Raw genomic sequence first — 23,436 nt, 5'->3', positions numbered from 1 at the left:
CACAGAACATGGCTAAATTTACTTTTCCACATTCCCTCATTGTCACTACGTTTCCATCAGGAAACATCAATATTCATGATACCATCTATCATTTCATACAGTATCATTTGCTCGTCTCGAATTATCCTGGAACGGGATTTAGAACGGGGCTTGGGACTAGGAATACAAGAGGTAGCACAAATGCCGCAAATCGCAGGGCCACATTGTATACAGAGACAGCAGCTGAATATGATCGCTACTGCAATACCTAGGAAGGACAATATTTTCCATCCCCATGCGGAAATTATATTCCAGAACCAACCGGACCATGTCCAGGTGCCTGGATCTTGGTGTATCAGATGGGCAATTTTATGGAGTCTGGTTATAGCTGAATAAACAGACGGTGCGTTATTTGGAATGAAAATGCAGCAACTAGATCCGATGACTCTACAGGCCCCGCCCCTATCGGCCAGTATGACGTCAAGGACGAGACGATTCTGTAAAACGACAAATCTCATAGCAGATTGCTCTTCGGTTAAGTTACCTAGAGCAGAGGCAGTCTCATTTACCACAGCTTCAAGAGTTCTTGTTAACCTACGGATTAGCTTACTATTCTGGATAGGTCCTATAAAGAAGAAGAAACCTCTGTTGAAATCTGTATACTGTTCTAGAGCAGTTTCAGTATAATCGACAATTGGGGACTCCCTTCTATGTCTAATGTGTACTAGATGTGTGTTTCTGTGATAATCAGATGGGGCTAGGAAAACAGGTGGCAGTAGGAAGGCAATGTAACAGGTTCCCTCCCAATCGAGGGGCAGACGAACATATGCAGTTTGACCACAAATAAAATATGAATGACGTGAAGCTTTGAAAATAGATTTCCCACTGTCACTATACTTGACAATAGTAGTACAATCACTATGTCCTACATGTACAGAACCATAATTACGGACACATAATTCACCTTTGACTGGTAATACTGAAATAGCAGGTAAGTCTGGAGTAGTATCAGACTGAACATTCAGGACCATGAAATTCGAAGAATAGTTACCTAAATTATACACTTCATTTTCTAGATCTAAACCTGTTCGGTGAGGGAGACCTTGCTTGTCTGGGAAACATGTACTGTTAAGAAAAGACATATCTGTTGAGGATGACGTTAACGTGGACCATGCTCCACACGAACCATTATGTGAAAATGGATAAGGAAAAAGTGGCAGAACTCCCTTCGACGTCTGGAAAGGGGGGAGTCGACCACACACCCAACAATTAGTGGCATTGCTGGACTGGTGTGAGTAATGTAACATGCGGATGAATGAGTTATTTCGCATAGCGAGGCGGTAAGAGAGTTCATGAGGAGGCAGATCACTAAACGTGTGCTCTACTGTAGCATTAGCAGACTTATTCACATGAGGAACTGGAAGATACAGATAGAATGCATAACTGGTGCAGGAAATCATAAGGCTGAGAAATAATATGAAACTTAGAAAAACGATACATCGGATTGAGTTTTGACTAACTCTCTCACTATGGGGGTCTATTTTATACATGTCAGAAACAGTCTAACCGTTTCACCTAGGGGAGGACTTAGACAATCAAACTGACTGACTTATTTTACTAGACCGGAGCTTTAGCTTATACGCCTGCTGCGGAGTTTTCTCTAACAGGGGGGGTGCAGTAACAATGTCATTTGCGGGACAGTCCTTGAGAACAATATTTTGGCAATCCTTCAAATCCTGGGAAATGTTCTTTAAAACGGGTTTCAGTCCATTAAAAAGTTTAATATGAGAAAGATGCACCCAGCCTTTGCGACCTTCCAACTTCACGGCTGTACGGGTGGTGAGGAGGACTTGTCAGGGCTCCTTCCAGCGGGGCTCCAGCGGACTTGATCTGTCAAAGTTGCGGACCATCACCATGGATCCTGGAACGATTTCATGCGGTGCCACCTCGGTATTGTCTGGAAATGCGGCGGCAACCTGTGAACGACATGAGTTGAGGGCAGACATCAAGGAAGCTAGGTAATCTGTCAGCATATTACTTGAAACATCGGTAATACTTCGGGGTCTAGGAGTACCCCACATATTTGGGGGGCGGCCGAAAACGACCTCATACGGGGACAGACCTGATCTGGAATGTGCAACCATGCGCATATAAAATAAAGCAACTGGCAGAGCTACTAGCCAGTCCACACCTTTTTCTTTACACACTTTTGCAATACGGATTTTCAGAGTCTGGTTATGTCTCTCTACGAGACCGGCTGCTTCAGGATGGCGTACACAATGAAACTTCCACTGGTACCCTAACAAAAGGGAAACATGCTTCATGAGTTCAGATGAGAATGGCTGACCGTTATCAGAATATACGACTCTAGGGAGTCCATAACGAGGGAAGAACTCATGAACCAACTGCTTGGCAGTGGTCGCGGCTGTGTAATCTGGGACTGGATATGCTTCTGTCCATCTGGACAAAGCGCATACAACTACAAGGACATACTTGAAACCTCGACATCGCTCCATCTGAATATAATCCATCTGGAGGACTTCAAAAGGATGGTCAGGGGGCTGGAATCCACCTTGTTCCACCGGGACACTTTTACCTGGATTAAACTGACAACATATCATACAGGTACGGACTTTCTGCTTGGCTGCAGCTCGTAAATGCTTGTTGAACCAGATGTTCTGGATACTGTCTAACATAGCTTTTTCTCCTAAATGTGCTGGACTATGTGCGGTATTAATAATGACTTGAACCATAGAGTCGGGGAGAAACCATGTGGCTCTACCCTTCGTTAACCATCCTTGATCTGTCTGGACCCCTCCTTGTTCGGACCATTTCTTGATTTCTTCGGGAGTAGCATGTAACTGGATATCTATGACATCTTGTGTAGGGTCCTTAACTGTCATACATGTAATCGGATCTGGAGTGTGTGTCATGTTAACTGGAATGTCTAGAGTCTGTGCTGTAAGCTTGGCTGTGCGATCTGCTAGATCGTTACCTTGAGAAATGGTGTCAGTAACTTTCGTATGTGCTTTGCACTTCATGATAGCGATAGATGTCGGTAAATGTATGGCATCTAACAGAGCTTGAATAAGGAGACCATGCTGAATCTTGGTTCCATGAGAAGTCATGAAACCTCTCTCCTGCCAGAGCACTCCGAAGTCGTGTACAACTCCGAATGCGTAACGTGAATCTGTGTAAACATTAACTTTCAAGTTCTTGGCGTGTATGCAGGCTTGTGTCAGAGCAACTAGCTCTGCTGCTTGAGCGGACAGGGTGTCAATACGGTGTGTTTCAATAACTTCGGTGTCAGTAGTCACTGCATACGCGGCGACTAGTTCTCCTGTACTTGTTCTCATACATGAACCATCCACATAAAGTGTCAGGTCGGGGTCTGGTAACGGAATATCTGTCAGATCTTGTCTTGGCTTGGTCATAATGTTAACTACTTCCACACAGTCATGTGTGGCAGAATTCGAAGTAACTGATGGTAACAATGTAGCGGGATTTAAAACGTTGCAGCGTCTGATTTCTATGTGTGGCTGGAACAGTGTCAATTCATAACCTGTTAAACGTGCAATTGTCAAGTGCTGAGTTTGTGTTCGGTTTAAAAGAACTTCCACGGAATGTGGAACTTGTACTGTCAAGGAGTGTCCTAAGACTATGGAATCACTTTGTCTGATAGCTAGTGCTGTGGCTGCAACTGACTTGAGGCACGCAGGCAGAGCCTGGGCTACAGGATCTAATGTGCTCGAAAAATAAGCACATGGCTTGTATTGTCCTGCTTGATCTTGTGTAAGAACAGATAATGCTGTACCTTCGCGTTCAGTAACGAAAAGTGTAAAAGGCTTACTGTAGTTCGGTGTAGCTAGAACTGGAGCTTGGCATAGGGCTTTCTTTAACTCATTGAAACTAAGTGTATGTTCAGATGTCCAAGGGAGGACAGTCGGTACGGCTGCCTCCTGTGTCGTTAACTGTATCAGTGGCTTGGCTAGAAATGCATACTGAGGAATCCATTGTCTGCAGTAAGAAGTAAGGCCGATAAAAGCACGTACCTCCTTCTGGGTCTTGGGCTGAGGAAGACTCGCTATTAACTGGATACGGTCAGGTGTCAACTGCCTACCCCTCTTGGACAGTAAGTGTCCTAAGTATACCACTTGCTGGACACAGAATTGAAGCTTAGAAGGGGACACCTTGTGCCCCATCTCGGCTAGGAAATACAAGACTGTAAGGGATGCTCGCTCGCAAGCACGTTCAGAACGGGCTGTGATCAGTAGATCATCGACATACTGGAGCAGGGCAGTGTCAGTTGGCATGTGAATGTTGTCTAGTTGTCTTTTAAGTGCTTGACTGTAAATACTAGGACTTTCTGTGAAACCTTGAGGAGCTCGTGTGAATTTATAGCTCCTTCCATTTAAACAAAATCCGAAAAGGAACTGGCTGTCTGGATGAATAGGGACACTGAAAAATGCGTTCTTGAGGTCGATTACAGTAAAGAACGTGGCTTCGGGATCAATGGCTGTCAATAGGGAAGAGATATCTGGAACGACTGGGTACTGAGGAATAATACATTTATTAAGTTCTCGTAGGCCAATCACTAATCGATATACCGGGGGTGCATATGGATCAGTACGTTTCATGACTGGAATGATCGGAGAGTTGCATACATTGGAGTCAGTTTCTACAACTACTCCTTGAACGATGAGCTCGTCAATAATTTTGGATAAGGCTGCTACAGCCTCAGGTGGCAATCTATACTGTCTGATTCGTGGTAACACTACACCTGGTTTGAGAGTCACACGATGGGGTGTGATTTGCATGTAACCTACATCAGTTGGACCTTGCGCCCATAGATGCTGCGGGACATTAGACAATCTGGGATCAAAATCCCGTAATACATAGTGACCCTTAAAGTCACGTAGGAACAATCGTATTCCCTCTGGGGAACGGCATATAACTGCACCTAACTCTTTCAGTGTTTTAATGCCTAATAGATTTTCTGGACATGACTTAGTAAGTAACAGATCAGTAGTACGGGACAATGGACCTACTTCTAGAGTAACTGGCTTTGAAATCTCATTTACGATAGGCTTTCCTGAAAATCCAAGGGAAACATTTCTTGAGCCTGAGAGCGGAGCCCCTGGAACTTCGGCATGACTAATTGTGGTCCTACTTGCCCCTGTATCGATCAAAAACTTTCTGTCTTTCCCTAATACTTGACTGTGAACATAGGGACCTTCTTGATCTACAGGTATCTCGATGAGAGGCAAGCCTACCTCCCTCTCTAGGCTGTTTCATGAATACTGTTGGTACTCTGGATACTCAGACTGTGCATACTGGTACATCTGCTGTGTGACGTGCTGTGTTGCAGCGATAGGCTGCGGAGCTGTAACTGTCTGTGGCGCATTCTGTGGCTGAGGAATCTGGGAAACTTGTTCTTGTCTAGGCGGACGTGGTCTTTCTTTAGTCTTACCAGTAGCTATGTTGTGTTTCAGAACTGCACACTCATTTATAAAATGACCTGGCTGTTTACAATAATTGCAGTTCCCTTTAACGGGAGCTGCAGGATGACTGGCTTGATTTGGACCCCTCTTCTGACTGTCTTGAGGAACAGATTGTGCAACTAGTACTTTCATTTTCGTGTCTTTCATACGTTTTCTCTCGTGTTCTTGTTCTTCTCTGATTCTATTCTGGTGGTATTGGAGCATCTGCAACATCTGGGACGGGGTATTAGCTTGCCAGGTACTTTCGACTTTCAAAACTCGATTTTTAATTTGTGGACTTGAATTCTCGACTAATTTAGTAACAAAAAGGTGAGGGTATGACTCACTACTCGTCTTGAGGCCACTGTTAATGCTAAAACATTTTTCAAATCTAGAATAAAAATCACTAATATCTTCGTCTTGTTTCTGTTTACAGGCTGAGATTGCATCCCAGTCTTCTTTTCTAGTTGCCAATAATCTGGGTAAAACTTGTATTAATAATTCTGGTAATTCTTTACATTTATCTCCGAGACCGGTACCTGGTACTCGTGCCTTATCTTCAGCTTCTAGAACTGCCCAATCGATCTTTTTCTCTCCCACCTCCCATTCTTTTTCCTTGAGCTTTTCATACACCCCTGCGGGCAACAGAACCTTTAACATTTTAATTATATCTGGATACGTGTATTCTCCCATACGGAGCATGTCTTTTAATTCTCTATGGAACCCTGCTGGATCTTTATCATGACAGGGAATTAATTTCTTCATCTCTAGGAGTTCCATCTTTGTTATTGGAGTGTATACAAACACTCGCTGCATTTCGCCACCCGTTCCTCTAACTGGGTGGACTTCTCGTAACGGATTCTGTCTGTCTATGTAAAATGGTTTGCTTTCTGGGGGTGAGACATGAACAAAATGCGGGTTCAGAAACGTTCTATATTTGTGGCGCTGTTCTAGAATGACACTAATTAAATCGGTACCTAGACCTCTCCATCTATGCTGGAGTAACTCGTTCAGGATATCATGTAACGGACCTGGATCAGAATGTTGACCCTCATACAGAGTAATGAGGTGCTGAATCATATACATACCCACCAGTCGTTGCTCGGCTGGGGGCAGTTTCAGAAACATCTGTGCCACTATTTCGTCTGGAAAAGTGGTAGAATCAGTAATCCATCGGACTGCTGATCGGGCTAGTTCTTGTTCATGCATAGTACTCAACTCACTGTAACCGATTCGTGATTTCAGAATGTGATCGGTAGCTTGAAACACTTGTTCTAGAGAACCTTGTTCTGGTGCTGGATGATGGAAAGTAGACTTGGGTTCTAGACGTAAATGGCGATCTGGAAATCTAGGTTTTCCTACATACGCTATTCTGGCGGAATTCTCGTCGTCTATCTCTTCAGTATCAGAGTTACTTTCTTTCTCGTTTACTTGTGCTATTTTACGTTGTTCGTGTATCTTTATTATTTCTTTACGGATCTTCTTGTACATACTCTCCATAGCACCGACGGTCTTGTGCTTACCCTCGGCTATATTATCACTCCACCTTGTCAGGATTTTCATTTCGGCCGGATCTTTAGACGGGTAATCTTGTTCTCTTATTAGACAATTGATCAGAAACTTTAATATCATGAGCTGGATCTCGGCTTTCCTTTGAGACATGGCCTCGCTAATGCTTTCTGGATCATCCCCTGTACGGATGAAACGATATATTCTGTCTAGATCTTCTTTCATATTCGGTAGGGTGACTAGATACTCGGCCACCTTTCTTACGCGGAATGAATATAAAACCATATTATCCTCGCCTGGGACTGGATCATAGCCGCATTCGGCGAGGGATTTTCTTATTTCTGCTACAGTCTGATGTCTGGGCGTACGCTGTGACGCTTGTGCATGTAATTCGGCTGTCGTTAAACGCTTGTGTGGCGGCGGGGTTTGAGGAGTACCTCCCCCTGCGGCCCCTAAACTAGAGTCGTCTACTGAGGCTCTTCGTCCTGGCAGAGTGGGAAATGGAAATGTAGGCTGGACTTGTATGGCGGGCTGGACCGGGGGTACCGTAACAGGTACTCCGGTGTCTGGAGGAGCGGGAAGTGCCTGATTTACAGGGACTGGCGGAGCGCGAACAGGATTTGCATATTCTGGGACTGTGTCGTCCAAATAGGACGAAATAAAAATATCAGCTGCGGTCTGTTTGTGACGTAGCTTGGTCGGAACTAATGGTGGCGGGAAATTACTGGATGCCTCTGGGGTCGCTTTTGGCAAGCCCTCGGCAAGGAGAGGATACATACCCCTAATAAGGGCATGCCTCTGTCTGTCTGACTGTTCGGCTTTTACTTGTTCACCTATCTCGATTAGTTCTTTTTCTTGTGCTCGTTCTAAGGATTCTCTACTTAATTCTGACTTTCTGATTTCCTTTTCAGTTCTTTTATGAGCTTCTTTGCGCCATAACTCGATGGCATCTTTCTGTGACTGTCTGGCTTTCTTTTTCCATAATGCTTCTTCTACTCGCATGATGCATTCGGCATCCCATGTACCCGATACGGGCCATCTATACTTTTCTTCTAACTATTTGGTATACTCTACCCATAAATCTAGATACAGTACGGCGCTTATGCCATGCTTCTGATACATAAAATGACCTGGACTGTCCCTAGGCGGAACTGGAACTGCTGCTTCCAGCAGACCCTTTCTGGTTTTTAACTGACGTAATTTCGAAAAGAGCGGCATGACTGAACTATAATCTAGACACAATACAATACACAATAAACACGATACTTATTCCCCATTCATACCACGACATTAAAATACATGAAGAACATTTAAAAATAACAGTTCGAACAGAATACTACCTGGAATACGGAACACAAAATACATGAATTTTCTCGAGAACAGAACTGACTAGAACAGGAACTAGATGCACTGCTGAAACAGTACGAAACTTACCGGTCTCATACAGAGACACGTCAGGACCCGCATCCACCGAAGTGGACACTTCGTTTGTGGGTCTGTGTACCACCAACCCACGGACCAGAGTCAATTAAATTGACCCTGTCTAGATACCACCCCAGTAACGGTACTCACCGGGCAGCAAGAACGGAAGGCCTCAGACTAGACGGGACTGCTTGGACGCCGGACGGGCGAACTTCGGACTTCAGTTACGGGTGGGCCTCCGGATACCTCGGACCTTGGACTCTCGGCTTGGGCTCTGGTCGGGACTCGCCGCGTTCCTCCACCGTCTCGTTTGGATGCTGGACCGCCTCCTCCGTCTCCTCCGTGGGCCTGAGGGATACTTGAAGCAGAAATATCTGCCAGTGCGCAGAAGAGTTCCGTCACGACTGCAGAGGGTCAGGGGGTCGGCGTGGCTTCACCGACGCGTGGGGAAAGGGCAAGTCCCTATTCGGGCGCCATTATGTGGTAAATAAATAAATAATACCCTATTTTTGAATGCATGAATGAATAACAGATAGCTCAATAAATAAGAGTCAAAATTCGAGGTAGTAGGAGTTATGCAGGTTTAATACAGGATAAGGACAGGAACAGGACAACCTGCACAGGAATAGGATGACAGCGCTGCCGGGGGCAGAATCTGGACAAGGGAAAGGGAACCCTTTTTAATAACAGTACATGAGCATATATACATAGCGCAAACACATAGCATTAGATTGCAATAGGCGTAGCAGTGGGTGGAGCAAGAGGCGTGACGCGTAGCAGTCGCGAGAGATAAGGGTGAAAGTAGGTGTAACTGGGTGTAACAGGGCGTATACATAGACATGTGATGGAAACGTAACAGAATATGTCATGAATGGGGCGGAAACCATGGAGGGGGCTACCTAATGAGCCGGGACCTCTAACCTGGTGGTGCGCGCAAACTGGCAATGACGTATCACTAGGAGAAGCTGGGGGCTATGAACTCTGTGCTAGGAGCAGAGACTGAAGTCTGGAGAGTCAGGGCGACATGTACCTAAACAGTATCTAGTATCTGATGTTTAGAGAACATGTTGATATAAACTAGAAGTCAGGAGAGGAAAGGCTAACTTGATTCTAAGACTGGACCATGCATTATTCTACATGTAGTGTGTGATGAAGAATATGAAATGACCATTAAATACAGTATTTCTCTTACATGGAGCCGGAAAGGCTAGACAATGACGGAAACTATTGATGCGGTTCAGTAGCTTAGGAATGCAGAGAAGGAGGACTGAACTGATAACTGGAACTATAACATACTTTTGGCAGACTCAGAGGCAGAGCCAGGCTGAGCCGGGCACGGCGTGGCAGGAAGTAAGTGAAGGGTCGAGGATACAGGTGGGGGCTGTATCGCTCCTCAGCGAGGCTTCAGGAGACAGGAGCTGAATCTGGTGTCCAGGCCCTTTTGAGGCCTAGAAACGGGGACTTTTTAATAGAATAACGTGCACACTGAGAAACGTGGCAACGTAGCTTTACATAGACCTGATATTCGTAGTATTCACGAGAACTGGAAACTGGCATATTAGAGGTGGACACAACTATAATTGCGTCTTGAATCGAACATGGGGAATGCATATGCATATTTAATCATGCACACATAACATATGATGGATGACACGTAGGGACACAGAACATGGCTAAATTTACTTTTCCACAAACACAAGAAAGTCTTTTCATCTTCCAGCACCAGAACAAGGCTCTCTAGAACAAGTATTTCAAGCTACCGATCAAATTCTGAAATCACGAATCGGTTATAGTGAATTAAGTACCATGCATGAACAAGAACTAGCCCGATCAGCAGTCCGATGGATTACTGATTCTACCACTTTTCCAGACGAAATAGTGGCACAAATGTTTCTGAAATTGCCCCCAGCCGAGCAGCGACTGGTGGGTATGTATATGATCCAGCACCTCATTACACTGTATGAGGGTCAACATTCTGATCCAGGTCCGTTACATGATATCCTGAACGAGTTACTCCAGTATAGATGGAAAGGTTTAGGTACCGATTTAATTAGTGTCATTCTAGAACAGCGCCACAAATATAGAACGTTTCTGAACCCGCATTTTGTTCATGTCTCACCTCCAGAAAGTAAACCGTTTTACATAGACAGACAGCATCCGTTACGAGAAGTACACCCAGTTAGGACACCAGATGGTGAAATGAAACGAGTATTTGTTTACACCCCAGTTACCAAGATGGAACTCTTAGAGATGAAGAAATTAATTCCCTGTCACGACAAAGATCCAGCAGGGTTCCACCGAGAATTAAAAGACATGCTCCGTATGGGAGAATACACATATCCAGATATTATTAAAATGCTAAAAGTCCTGTTGCCCGCAGGGGTATACGAAAAACTCAAGGAAAAAGATTGGGAGGCGGGAGAGAAAAAGATCGATTGGACAGCTCTAGAAGCTGAAGATAAGATACGAGTACCAGGTACCGGTCTTGGAGAGAAATGTAAAGAATTACCAGAATTATTAATACAAGTTTTACCTAGATTATTAGCCACTAAAAAGGAAGACTGGGATGCAATCTCAGCCTGTAAGCAGAAACAAGACGAAGACACTAGTGATTTTTATTCCAGATTTGAGAAATGTTTTATAATAAACAGTGGTTTGAAGACGAGTAGCGAGTCATACCCTCATCTTTTTGTTACTAAATTAGTCGAGAATTCAAGTCCACAAGTTAAGAATCGAGTTTTGAAAGTCGAAAGTACATGGCAAGCTAGTACTCCGTCCCAGATGTTACAGATGCTCCTGTATCACCAGAATAGAATCAGAGAAGAGCAAAAACACGAGAGAAGACGTATGAAAGACACGAAAATGAAAGTACTAGTTGCACAATCTGTTCCCCAAGACAGTCAGAAGAGGGGTCCGAATCAAGCCAGTCATCCTGCAGCTCCCGTTAAAGGGACATGCAATTATTGTAAACAGCCAGGTCATTTTATAAACGAGTGTGCAGTTCTGAAACACAATATAGCCACTGGTAAAACTAAAGAGAGACCACGTCCGCCTAGACAAGAACAAGTTTCACAGACTTCTCAGCCACAGAATGCACAACAGACAGTTACAGCACCGCAGCCTATCGCTGCAACACAGCATGTTACACAGCAGATGTACCAGTATGCACAGTCCGAGTATCCAGAGTATCAAGCGTATTCATGAAACAGCCTAGAGAGGGAGGTAGGCTTGCCTCTCATCGAGATTCCTGTAGATCAAGAAGGTCCCTATGTTCACAGTCAAGTATTAGGGAAAGACAGAAAGTTTTTGATTGATACAGGGGCAAGTAGGACGACTATTAGTCACGACGAGGTTCCAGGGGCTCCGCTCTCAGGCTCTAGAAATGTTTCCCTTGGATTTTCAGGAAAGCCTATTGTAAACGAGATATCAAAGCCAGTTACTCTAGAAGTAGGTCCATTGTCCCGAACTACTGATCTATTGCTTACGAAGTCATGTCCAGAAAATTTGTTAGGCATTAAGACACTGAAAGAATTAGGTGCAGTTATTTGTTGTTCCCCAGAGGGAATACGTTTGTTTTTACGTGACTTCAAGGGTCACTATGTTTTACGAGATTTTATCCGAGATTGTCTAATGTTCCGCAGCATCTATGGGCGCACGGTCCAACTGATGTTGGTTTCATGCAAATCACACCCCATCGTGTGACTCTCAAGCAAGGTGTAGTGTTACCACGAATCAGACAGTACAGATTGCCACCTGAGGCTGTAGCAGCCTTATCCAAAATTATTGACGAGCTTATGGCTCAAGGAGTAGTTGTAGAAACTGACTCCAATGTATGTAATTCTCCTATCATTCCAGTCATGAAACGTACTGATCCAAATGCACCCCCAGTATATCGATTAGTGATTGACCTTCGAGAACTCAATAAATGTATTATCCCCCAGTATCCAGTTGTTCCAGATATCTCATCTCTATTGACAGCTATTGATTCTGAGGCAATATTTTTTACGGTAATCGACCTCAAGAATGCATTTTTCAGTGTCCCGATTCATCCAGACAGCCAGTACCTTTTCGGTTTTTGTTTAAATGGAAGGAGCTATAAATTCACACGAGCTCCTCAAGGTTTCACAGAAAGTCCTAGCATTTACAGTCAAGCACTTAAGAGACAACTAGACAACATTCACATGCCAACTGACACTGCCCTGCTCCAATATATCGATGATCTACTGATCACAGCCCGTTCTGAACGTGACTGCGAGCGAGCATCACTTACAGTCCTGTATTTCCTAGCCGAGATGGGGCACAAGGTGTCCCCTTCAAAGCTTCAATTCTGTGTCCAGCAAGTGATCTACTTAGGCCACTTACTGTCCAAGTGGGGTAGGCAGTTGACACCCGATCGTATCCAGTTAATAGCGAGTCTTCCTCAGCCCAGGACACAGAAGGAGGTACGAGCTTTTATCGGCCTTACTTCTTATTGCAGACAATGGATTCCTCAGTATGCATTTCTAGCCAAGCCACTGATACAGTTAACGACACAGGAGGCAGCCGTATCGACTGTCCTCCCTTGGACATCTGAACATACACTTAGTTTCAATGAGTTAAAGAAAACTTTATGCCAAGCTCCTGTTCTAGCTACACCGAACTACAGTAAGCCTTTTACACTTTTTGTCACAGAACGTGATGGTACAGCATTATCTGTTCTCACACAAGATCAAGCAGGACAATACAAGCCCTGTGCTTATTTTTCGAGCACACTAGATCCTGTAGCCCAGGCTCTGCCTGCGTGCCTCAAGTCAGTTGCAGCCACAGCACTGGCTATCAGACAAAGTGATTCCATAGTATTAGGACACTCCCTGACAGTACAAGTTCCACACTCCGTGGAAGTTCTTCTAAACCAAACACAGACTCAGCACTTGACAATTGCACGTTTGACAGGTTATGAACTGACACTGTTCCAGCCACACATAGAAATCAGACGCTGCAACGTTCTAAATCCTGCTACACTGTTACCGTCAGTTACTTCAAATCCTGCCACACATGACTGTGTGGAAGTTGTTAACACTATGACAAAGCCAAGACAAGACCTGACAGATATTCCATTACCAGATCCCGACCTGACACTTTATGTGGATGGTTCATGTATGAGAACGAGTACAGGAGAACTAGTAGCCGCGTATGCAGTGACTACTGACACTGAAGTTATTGAAACACACCGTATTGACACCCTGTCTGCTCAAGCAGCAGAGCTAGTTGCTCTGACTCAAGCCTGCATACGTGCCAAGAACCTGAAAGTTAATATTTACACAGATTCACGTTACGCATTCGGAGTTGTACACGACTTCGGAGTGCTCTGGCAGGAGAGAGGTTTCATGACTTCTCATGGAACCAAGATTCAGCATGGTTTCCTTATTCAAGCTCTGTTAGATGCAATACATTTACCGACATCTATCGCTATCATGAAATGCAAAGCACATACGAAAGTTACTGACAATATTTCCCAAGGTAATGATCTAGCAGATCGAACAGCCAAGCTTACAGCACAGACTCCAGACATACCAGTTAACAAGACACCGACATCCACTCTAGAACAGACTACTTGTATGACAGTTAAGGACCCTACTCAAGATGTCATAGATATTCAGTCACATGCTACTCCTGAAGAAATTAAGAAATGGTCCGAACAAGGAGGGGTCCAGACAGATCAGGGATGGTTGACGAAGGGAAAAGCCACATGGTTTCTCCCCGACTCTATGGTTCAAGTCATTATCAATACCGCACATAGTCCAGCACACTTAGGAGAAAAAGCGATGTTAGACAGTATCCAGAATATTTGGTTTAACAAGCATTTACGAGCTGCAGCCAAGCAGAAAGTCCGCACTTGTATGATATGTTGCCAGTTCAATCCAGGTAAAAGTGTCCCGGTGGAACAAGGTGGATTCCAGCCCCCTGACCACCCTTTTGAAGTCCTCCAGATGGATTATATTCAGATGGAGCGATGTCGAGGTTTCAAGTATGTCCTTGTAGTTGTATGCGCTTTGTCCAGGTGGACAGAAGCATATCCAGTCCCAGATTACACAGCCGCGACCACTGCCAAGCAGTTGGTTCGTGAATATTTCCCCCGTTATGGACTCCCTAGGGTCGTGTATTCTGATAACGGCCAGCCCTTCTCATCTGAACTGATGAAGCACGTTTCCCTTTTGTTAGGGTACCAGTGGAAGTTCCATTGTGTACGCCATCCAGAAGCAGCCGGTCTCGTAGAGAGACATAATCAAACCCTGAAAATCCGTATTGCCAAAGTATGCAAAGAGAAAGGTGTAGACTGGCTAGTAGCCTTGCCAGTCGCTTTATTTTATATGCGCATGGTCGCACATTCCAGATCAGGTCTGTCCCCTTATGAGGTCGTATTCGGCCGCCCCCCGAACGTGTGGGGTACACCTAGACCCCGAAGTATTACAGATGTTTCCAGTAATATGCTGACAGATTACCTAGCTTCCTTGATGTCTGCCCTACACTCTTGTCGTTCACAGGTTGCCGCTGCATTTCCCGACAATACTGAAGTCAAGCCACACGAGATCCTTCCCGGCACCCTGGTCCTCGTCCGCAATTTTGATCGTTGAAGTCCGCTGGAGCCTCGCTGGAAGGAGCCGAAGTTAGTCCTCCTGACCACCCGTACTGCCGTCAAGTTGGAAGGCAGGAAGGGGTGGGTGCACCTGTCACACGTCAAGAAATTTCACGGACTAAAAACTGTTTCCAAGAACATTTCCAAGGATTGTCAAGATTTTAAAGACTGCCAAGATACTATTCTTAAGGCCTGTCCCGCAATTGACTTTGCCTCAAATCCTTCCCTGTTAGAGAAAACTCCGCAACAGGAGTATAAAGAGAAGCTACGGTCTAGTAAAATAAGTCAGCCAGTTTATTTGTCTAAGTCCTCCCCTAGGTGAAACGGTTAGACAGGTATCTGACATGTATGAAATAGACCCCCATAGTGAGAGAGTTAGTCAAAACTCAATCCGATGTATCGTTTTTCTAAGTTTTATATTGTTTTTAAGCTTAATGGTTACCTGCACGGGTTATGCATTTCATTTATGTTTTCCAATTTCTCATGTAAATAAGTTTTCTAATGCTACAGTAGAGCACACGTTTAGTGATCTGCCTCCTCACGAACTATCTTATCGTCTTGCTATGCGCAACAATACCTTTATCCGTATGTTACATTATTCACACCAGACCAGCAATGCCACTAATTGTTGGGTGTGTGGTCGACTCCCCCCTTTCCAGACACCGAAGGGAGTTCTGCCACTGTTTCCTTATCCGTTCTCACATAGTGGCTCATGTGGAGCCTGGTCCATGTTAACGTCATCTTCAAATGATATGTCCCTTCTGAACAGTACATGTTTTCCAGACAAGCAAGGTCTTCCCCACAGAACAGGGTTAGATCTAGAAAATGAAGTTTATAATTTGGGTAATTATTCTTCGAATTTTATGGTCCTGAATGTTCAGTCTGATCCTACTCCAGACTTACCTGCTATTTCAGTACTACCAGTCAAAGGCGAATTATGTGTCAGAAATAATTGTTCCGTCCATGTAGGACACAGTGATTGTACTACTATTGTCGAGTATAGTGACAGTGGGAAATCTATTTTCAAAGCTTCACGTCATTCTTATTTTGTTTGTGGTCAGACCGCATATGTTCGTCTGCCCCTCGATTGGAAGGGAACCTGTTACATTGCCTTCCTACTGCCACCAGTTTTCCTAGCCCCATCCGATTATCATAGAAACACACATCTAGTACACATTAGACATAGAAGGGAGATCGAGTCCCCAATTGTCGATCAAACTGAAACCGCCCTAGAACAGTATACAGACTTCAATAAAGGATTCTTTTTCTTTATAGGACCTGTCCAGAATAGTAAGTTAATACGTAGATTAACCAGAACCCTTGAGGCAGTAGTGAATGAGACTGCCTCTGCCCTAGGTAACTTAACGGAAGAGCAATCTGCTATGAGATTTGTCGTGCTCCAAAATCGTCTCGTTCTTGACGTCATACTGGCCGATAGAGGAGGAGCATGTAGAGTCATCGGATCTAGTTGCTGCATTTTCATTCCTAATAACGCGCCGTCTGTTTATTCAGCTATAACCAGACTTCATAAAATTGCCCATCAGTTACACCAGAATCCAGGCACCTGGACATGGTCCCGTTGGTTTTGGAGTATAATTTCTGCCTGGGGATAGAAAGTATTGTCATTTCTAGGTATTGCAGTAGCGATCATATTCAGTTGCTGCCTCTGTATACAATGTGGCCCTGCGATTTGCGGCATTTGTGCTACCTCTTGTATTCCTAGTCCCAAATCCCGTCCTAAATCCCGTTCCAAGAAAATTCGAGACGAGCAAATGATACTGTATGAAATGATAGATGGTATCATGAATATTGATGTTTCCTGATGGAAACGTAGTGACAAGGAGGGAATGTGGAAAAGTAAATTTTGCCATGTTCTGTGTCCCTACGTGTTCCCCATCCTATGTTATGTGTGCATGATTAATATGCATATGTATTCCCCATGATCGATTAAAGACGCAATTACAGTTGTGTCCATCTCTAGTATGCCAGTTTCCAGTTCTCGTGAAAGCTACGAGTATTAGGCCTATGTAAAGCTACGTTGCCACGTTTCTCAGTGTGCACGTTATTTCATTGTAAAGTCCCCGTTTCTAGGCCTCAAAAGGGCCCGGACTCAGATTCAGCTCCTGTCTCCTGAACCCTCGCTGAGGAGCGATACAGCCCCCACCTGTATCCCTGACCCTTCACTCACTTCCTGCCTCACAGTGCCCGGCTCGGCCTGGCTCTGCCTGCCAGTCTGCCAAGAGTATGTTATGATTCTAGTTATCAGTCCAGCTCTCCTTCTCTGCATTCCTAAGCTACTGAATCGCATCAATAGTTTCCGTCATGGTCTAGCTTTAATGTCTCCATGTAAGAGAAATACTGTATTAATGGTCATTTAATATTCCTCAACACGCACTACATGTAGAATAATGCATGCACCAGTCTTAGAATCTGTTAGCCTTTACCCTGATAACTTTTGGATTCTATCAACATGTTCTCTAAACATCAGATACTAGATAGTGTTTAGGTACATGTCGCTCTGACTCTCCAGACTTCAGTCTCTGCTTCTAGCGCAGAAGTCATAGCCCCCAGTTCCTCCTAGTAACACGTCATTTCCAGCTTACGCGCACCACTAGGTTAGAGGTCCCGGCTCCTTAGGTAGCCCCCTCCATGTTTCCGCCCCATTTATGACATATTCTGTTACGTTTACATCACATGTCTATGTATACGCCCTGTTCACGCCTCTTGTTACACCTTCTTTCTACCTTATCTTTCGCGACTGCTACAGGCCCTGCCCACTGCTACGCCTATTGTATTGAACATCATGTATTTTGTTTAAGTATATATATGCTTGTGCCCTGTTATTAAGTTGTGCAGCGCTGCCATCCTATTCCCGTGCAGGTTGTCCTGGTCCTGTCCTTTATGCTGTATTAAACCTGCATACTCCGACTACCTCGAATCTTGACTCTTATTTATTGAGCTATCTGTTATTATATATCCAGTCAAAAATAGAGGTATTATTTATTTATTTACCACAGTGTAGTGAACCAGGGTGCTTTGCTTAGAGGTGGCTGACCCCTGCTTGTCTTTGCCAATGGCGGGGAGAAGGAACAGGCTGGAGTTGGAGAAGAAGAGAAAGCGTTGAGGAAGGATAGTCTGGAGCCCTCTCTCAAAGCGCTACTGACATGCGTATCTAGGGCAATTATCCTCAATGTGGAGCCCGATGCGTTGTGGTAGGCACCTCGATCAGGACGGGGGCAGGAATCCATGCCAGGCCTCACGGATTCTGGCCTGCCAGACAGCAAGCCGCAACAAGCCTAGCCGGCCGCTTCCGCTGCCTAAGGAGGAGAGCCAAGTAGGCCCCCTAATGGGACCAGACTCGCTGGACCCCTGACTCGGTAGCCTCCCCCAACTGAATACGCGAGGGGTCAGTGAGGGGGGCCTTCACCACATCGTCACTCAGAGCTGAGCCGCCCCCACTGTGTATGGGGATGCTAGCACAGAATTGCCTATAAGGGCCAGCCAACCATGCGTGGCCCACCTCCCTGCACCCCCAGGACCTCCAGTGGACCCCCCGCAGCTTGGTGTGTAGGTGCAAGCGGGGGAGGGGTACCGCGCTTGATGAGGGTCCTACAATGGGACCGGGTTCCCTTCTGACTCGCTGCGATGTTGACAAAGGCACCAGCCAGATCCGCAGCCACTTATCCAGAATTGGGCCCTGTCACAACCCAAGAGTCAGCCCCAGGGCTATAGCCGCTGGGCCTGCAAGGGAGGTGCAGAAAGGAGAGAAGGACGTCGGCCCACCCGGTACTGTAGCCAGGCCTGGACCAGGGAGCCTCCAATCGCGCTCGCCGCGTTGGTCTCAGGATGGCTCCTCCGACGAAAATCTCGATTGTGCCTCCACCACACAGGCCCAGCCACAACATGGTGGCCCGACCTTCACACAGCTATCCCACGTTGTCTCAGAGGGCATGGATGCCAGCGGCCTGCCTCCTGCTCCACGCCGTCTCTGCACAGGCCACTGCTTCACAGGCCTCGAACCGCGGGCAATCTCAATACCGCAACAACTCCCGGACCCATGGCAGGTGGCCATGTCCTCCCGGATCGCTGAACAGTCTGTGGCTCAACTCTGGTCAGGAGTAGTGTTGGATAATGGCCGATACAGGCTCAGGCAGACGGAGCTCTACCGAGGCACGTCTGCCATGCTTGGCTACCAAGCCACTCCCCATGCAAATCAGTCTTGACCATGTGCCTCATGGGAGCAGTCGTGGGAACGATTTCGGAATAACACCCCTCACCAGCCTGGCTAGCTTGAATGCAGTGGCAAAGTGAGCAAGGGACCCATGTCTGGGCATACCCTGCCAACTTAGGGCAAACAAAGCAAACACAGGGGATGATGGACTGAGCTTGAAACTTTTCAGACACTCATCCCCAGTCATAGATCTGGGTTAAATCCATCATTGTTCTTTAGCTCACTTTGCCACCTCAGTTCAGACCCAGCTGTATGCAAGTCAGTCTTGACCCTGTGCCTCATGGGAACAGTCCAGCCTGAACTGCCAAGCCAGGTCTTCCCTGACTGTAAAAAACATCCTGGGACTGGTTTCAGGCTACCACCCCTCATCAGCCAGACTAGCTTGAATCCAGTGACACAGTGAGCCCACGACCCATGTCTGGGCATACCCAGTGCACTTCGGACGAGAAAGCAAAAGACACACAGATGATGGCTGAAATGCAGAGCAAATCAAACATTCACCCCCAGGCAAGAGATCTGGGTTAACTCAATTGTTATTTTGCTCACAGGGTCAAGACTGATTTCCATTTGGCTGGGTCTGAAATGGGGTGGCGAAGTGAGCTAAAAAATAATGACGGATTAAACCTAGATCTGTGACTGGGTGTGAGTTTCTGAAAAGTTTCAGTGTTCCGTAAACCATGTTCTCCTTGTGTTTGCTTTGTTCGCCCTTAGTTGACAGGGTATGCCCAGAAGTGGGTCCCTTCTCACTTTGCCACTGGATTCAAGCTAGCCTGGCTGATGAGGGGTGTTACCCCAAACCAGTCCCGGGATGCTTGTTTCCAGTCCAGGGAAGACCCGGCCTGGCAATTTGATCTGGACTATTCCCATGAGGCACAGTGTCAAGACTGATTTGCATATGGCTGGGTCTGATCTAGGGTAATGAAGTGAGCTAAAGAACGATGATGGATTCAACCCAGATCTGTGACTGGGGGTGAGTGGCTGGAAAGTTTAAGTGCTCCGTCCATCATCTCTTTGTGTTTGCAAACACCATCAGCAACAACAATCTATGGCAGTAGACTTTTCAACTCCCTGCTCATGAAGAAATCATGAAAGGACAATGGAGCTGGATAGGTAACATCCTCTGCAAGACCGCATCAAACACCACCAGGCAAGCCCTGGCCTGGAACCCTCAAGAGAAAAGGAAAAGAGGAAGGCCAAGAAATGCCTGGTGCCCAGGTCTCGAGACTAACTGCAAGGAGATGAGTTAAACCTGGAGTCACATTGAAAGAAAAACCCAAGACAGAGATGGCTAGAGAGTCCTGATTGATGGCCTATACTCCAGCAGGGGTAGTAGGCATCAGTAATTAAGTATGTTTGTTCTATATATGGTGCAAATCTGGATGAAGCAGAAGTTGTTGAACACTTGGATGTGTAACTTGCTTCGTAGCATACTCCTCTTGTTCTATGTGGGGATCTCAATTTGCATATAGATACCGCACAGATTGTATCATAGTCATTGAGGTATGTTGGGTGGAAGCCATCAGTGTATAGAGCAGTTAAAAAACTTTTGTAGGATCATGCCTTAATAGATGTTTGGGCGAGGCTAAATCTCTAGATCCTGGCTATACATTTTTTTCTTTCCCCAAAAGAAGTATGTTTCACTAGATTACTTCTTGAGCTCAGCAAGCCTTGTGTGTGGGACATGGCTAAAGTCCCGAGAGTATTTTCAAATCATAACACACTGAAATCTGAGCTTTAGGTATGTTAGCATACAGAGCACATCAAATATGGACTTTTCACTGGGGGTTGTTGAAGGAAAGGAGGAACTGCTTCTTCTGATTACCCCCAGTGTTTTGCTTGATGTGATGCTGTTTTTGACTAGTCTGACTGGGATCCTGCGAATCCGGACCCCAGTCTACCTGGTTTCTCCCTAACCTGTTGTGTGCAGTACCTAGGTACATCCAAGATTGGATACGGGGGTACCCTTATCAGTCCCTAGTATATGGTACCCATGTACCCAGGGCATAGGTACCCCAGTGGTCTCCCACGGAATGAAGCATATATTATGCCACTCATGAGAGACCATTAAAAATGGTGCTACAGGACATGCCATTGCAGCCTGTGTAAGTTGGTGCACGCACCACTTACTAAAGATATAGTTTTACTAAATCTAAGGTTCACTACACTTAAAACCTATAAGTCACCCCTATAGCAGTCCTTACAAGCAGGGCGCTTGCTTCTAAGTGAGAGGGTGGCCATGCATGAGCAGGACACCACTGCAGCCTACGGAGTCCATTCTCCTGGGTTGTCAGTGAAGCAGCCATATACTATATAGAGGAGCATTGCATAAGCACCGATGACCATCTCAAAAACGGCTGCAACAAATCCTATCATGTTTGGTATCAAACATGTTGGAATCATACCTACCACACAATAAACGGTGTGTTAAGTTTCATTACAAGTACCGGAAGAGCCCTCTGTTAAGTGCTCAGTGTTTCCGGTACCAGCCTTCCAGTCCCGGACAGCACACACTGGTTGCTTTCGACCAGGGACACATTTCTGCCCTCCTGCTGATGATCCAAGCTCGAGCAGGGGAAAGCAGAACAATACGTATCCTGTCACAGGGAGGTGTGACCACCTCCCAGACAGAATTTAGTGAATGAGGGCTGGGTGGGTGGGTGTTCTTGCCACCGCCTGAAATTCTGCATGAGGGGCACATTTGGTGTCCTTGTGCATAGTCCATTTCAGACCAGTCCTAGGAGCCATTGGCTCCCACTCTGGCATGAAACTGGACAAAGGACATGGGTGTCCACACCCTCCCCTGGGAGGGTACCCTGAATCATCCCAACCCTTTCCCTAAGGTACTCAAGGGCATACTTGGGTGTAGGACCCTAAATTCATTGTGGGATGAGATTCAGAACTGAAACCACTGCACTTCTACCGTCTGGGCACTCTGCACTTCGCTGGACTTCGTTTGGGCCTGACTTCATGTCCCTTCCAGTCTGTTGCATAATATGTGCCTGTGCATTATACAGAAACATTCCAAGGCCTGTGAAACATCAAGAACATCAGAAGTAATCTCCCTTGGAGTGAAGGAGTCATTTGCCTGCATTCACAGGCACTGCAACGAAGACGACCGGTCTGCAGATCCTGAGCTCCTCCAGACTCCATGGGCACTGCATCACAGGTGGTGTTTTTGTTCAGCTCCTGAGGCCTAATCACCCCTCTGAACAAGTTGGAGGCCAGTAGTCCTTGTGGGGGTTGCAATACCCAACCCCTGGTACCTCATCCCCTTTGCAGTTGCAAAGGCTTGTTGACATCTTTGCATGAAGTAGCACCATCCTCGAGCACCTCCAGTGACCAGAATCTTCTGCCACACAGCATTGTGTGCATCGTGACCTGCATCTTTTGGTGAGCCGGTTGAGGTCCTCTCATGACTCCTGTGCCTTTGGCCTGTGGGTCCATTTGAGGGTCGCCTTCGTTTTCCCTGGGCTCCCCTGATTTATCGGGGCCTTCCCTGACTCCCCTGCTTGTGGTGAGCCTCCTGGACCTTGCTGGTCCCAACCATGCACCTTGTTGACATCCTGCATGGGGTGCATTTGCCAAGGCTTGTTGGTGCTCCCGCCGAACACCGACCTCTCAGCACTCTACATCATTCATGGGTCAGCTCATATCTGGGTCTTGGTCATCCTCAGTGTCACCTGGTCGAGGTCACCATCATCTTACCTAAAGTACCCGACATTGGAGGGCATCCATCTTCAAAGTCTCCTGGTCACCCCTGAGTGACATAGACACTGTCCCTTCTGTTTTCAGGTACTCCTCTTCCAGAATCCACATTTGGATTCCTCCGGACACTATGTCCTCTTCCAGTAGCGGAACTGTCCTGAAGTCCTCCATTGGGTTCGAAGGCGGTTTCCAACACCATGGTATCCACAGGTGGGGTGGCTCTCCAACCTTCTGTCTTTCACTAGGTTTCTTCAGGATCCACTGGGAAGGGTCCCTATTTTTTTTTTATTCCAACCGCGACTTGAACATAGACTTGTACGGAGCACGCGGTTGTGTTCACACACTGCACACACTCTCCCTGGGGTCCCTATCTACTTGCCTTGGGTCGTTCTGTGGGTCCCAACATTGTCCTGACTTGAGTCATGGTTCTTATAAAACTTTCTTCGTATATGGTTTGGTCCCCCCGGGGCCCACTATGTATTAGTGCTATTTAC

General features: G+C 46.1%; 1 pseudogene; it reads left to right on the top strand.

The window, feature by feature from the left end:
- The window catches only part of LOC144773856 (uncharacterized), a 34,124-nt pseudogene extending 11,021 nt beyond the window's left edge, over nucleotides 1-23,103 (top strand).
- The last annotated feature ends 333 nt before the right edge of the window (nucleotides 23,104-23,436 follow it).

This window comes from Lissotriton helveticus, chromosome 8, assembly GCF_964261635.1.
Source record: "Lissotriton helveticus chromosome 8, aLisHel1.1, whole genome shotgun sequence".
Taxonomy (NCBI): Eukaryota; Metazoa; Chordata; class Amphibia; order Caudata; family Salamandridae; genus Lissotriton; species Lissotriton helveticus.
This window is presented reverse-complemented; position numbering and strand designations above follow the sequence as displayed.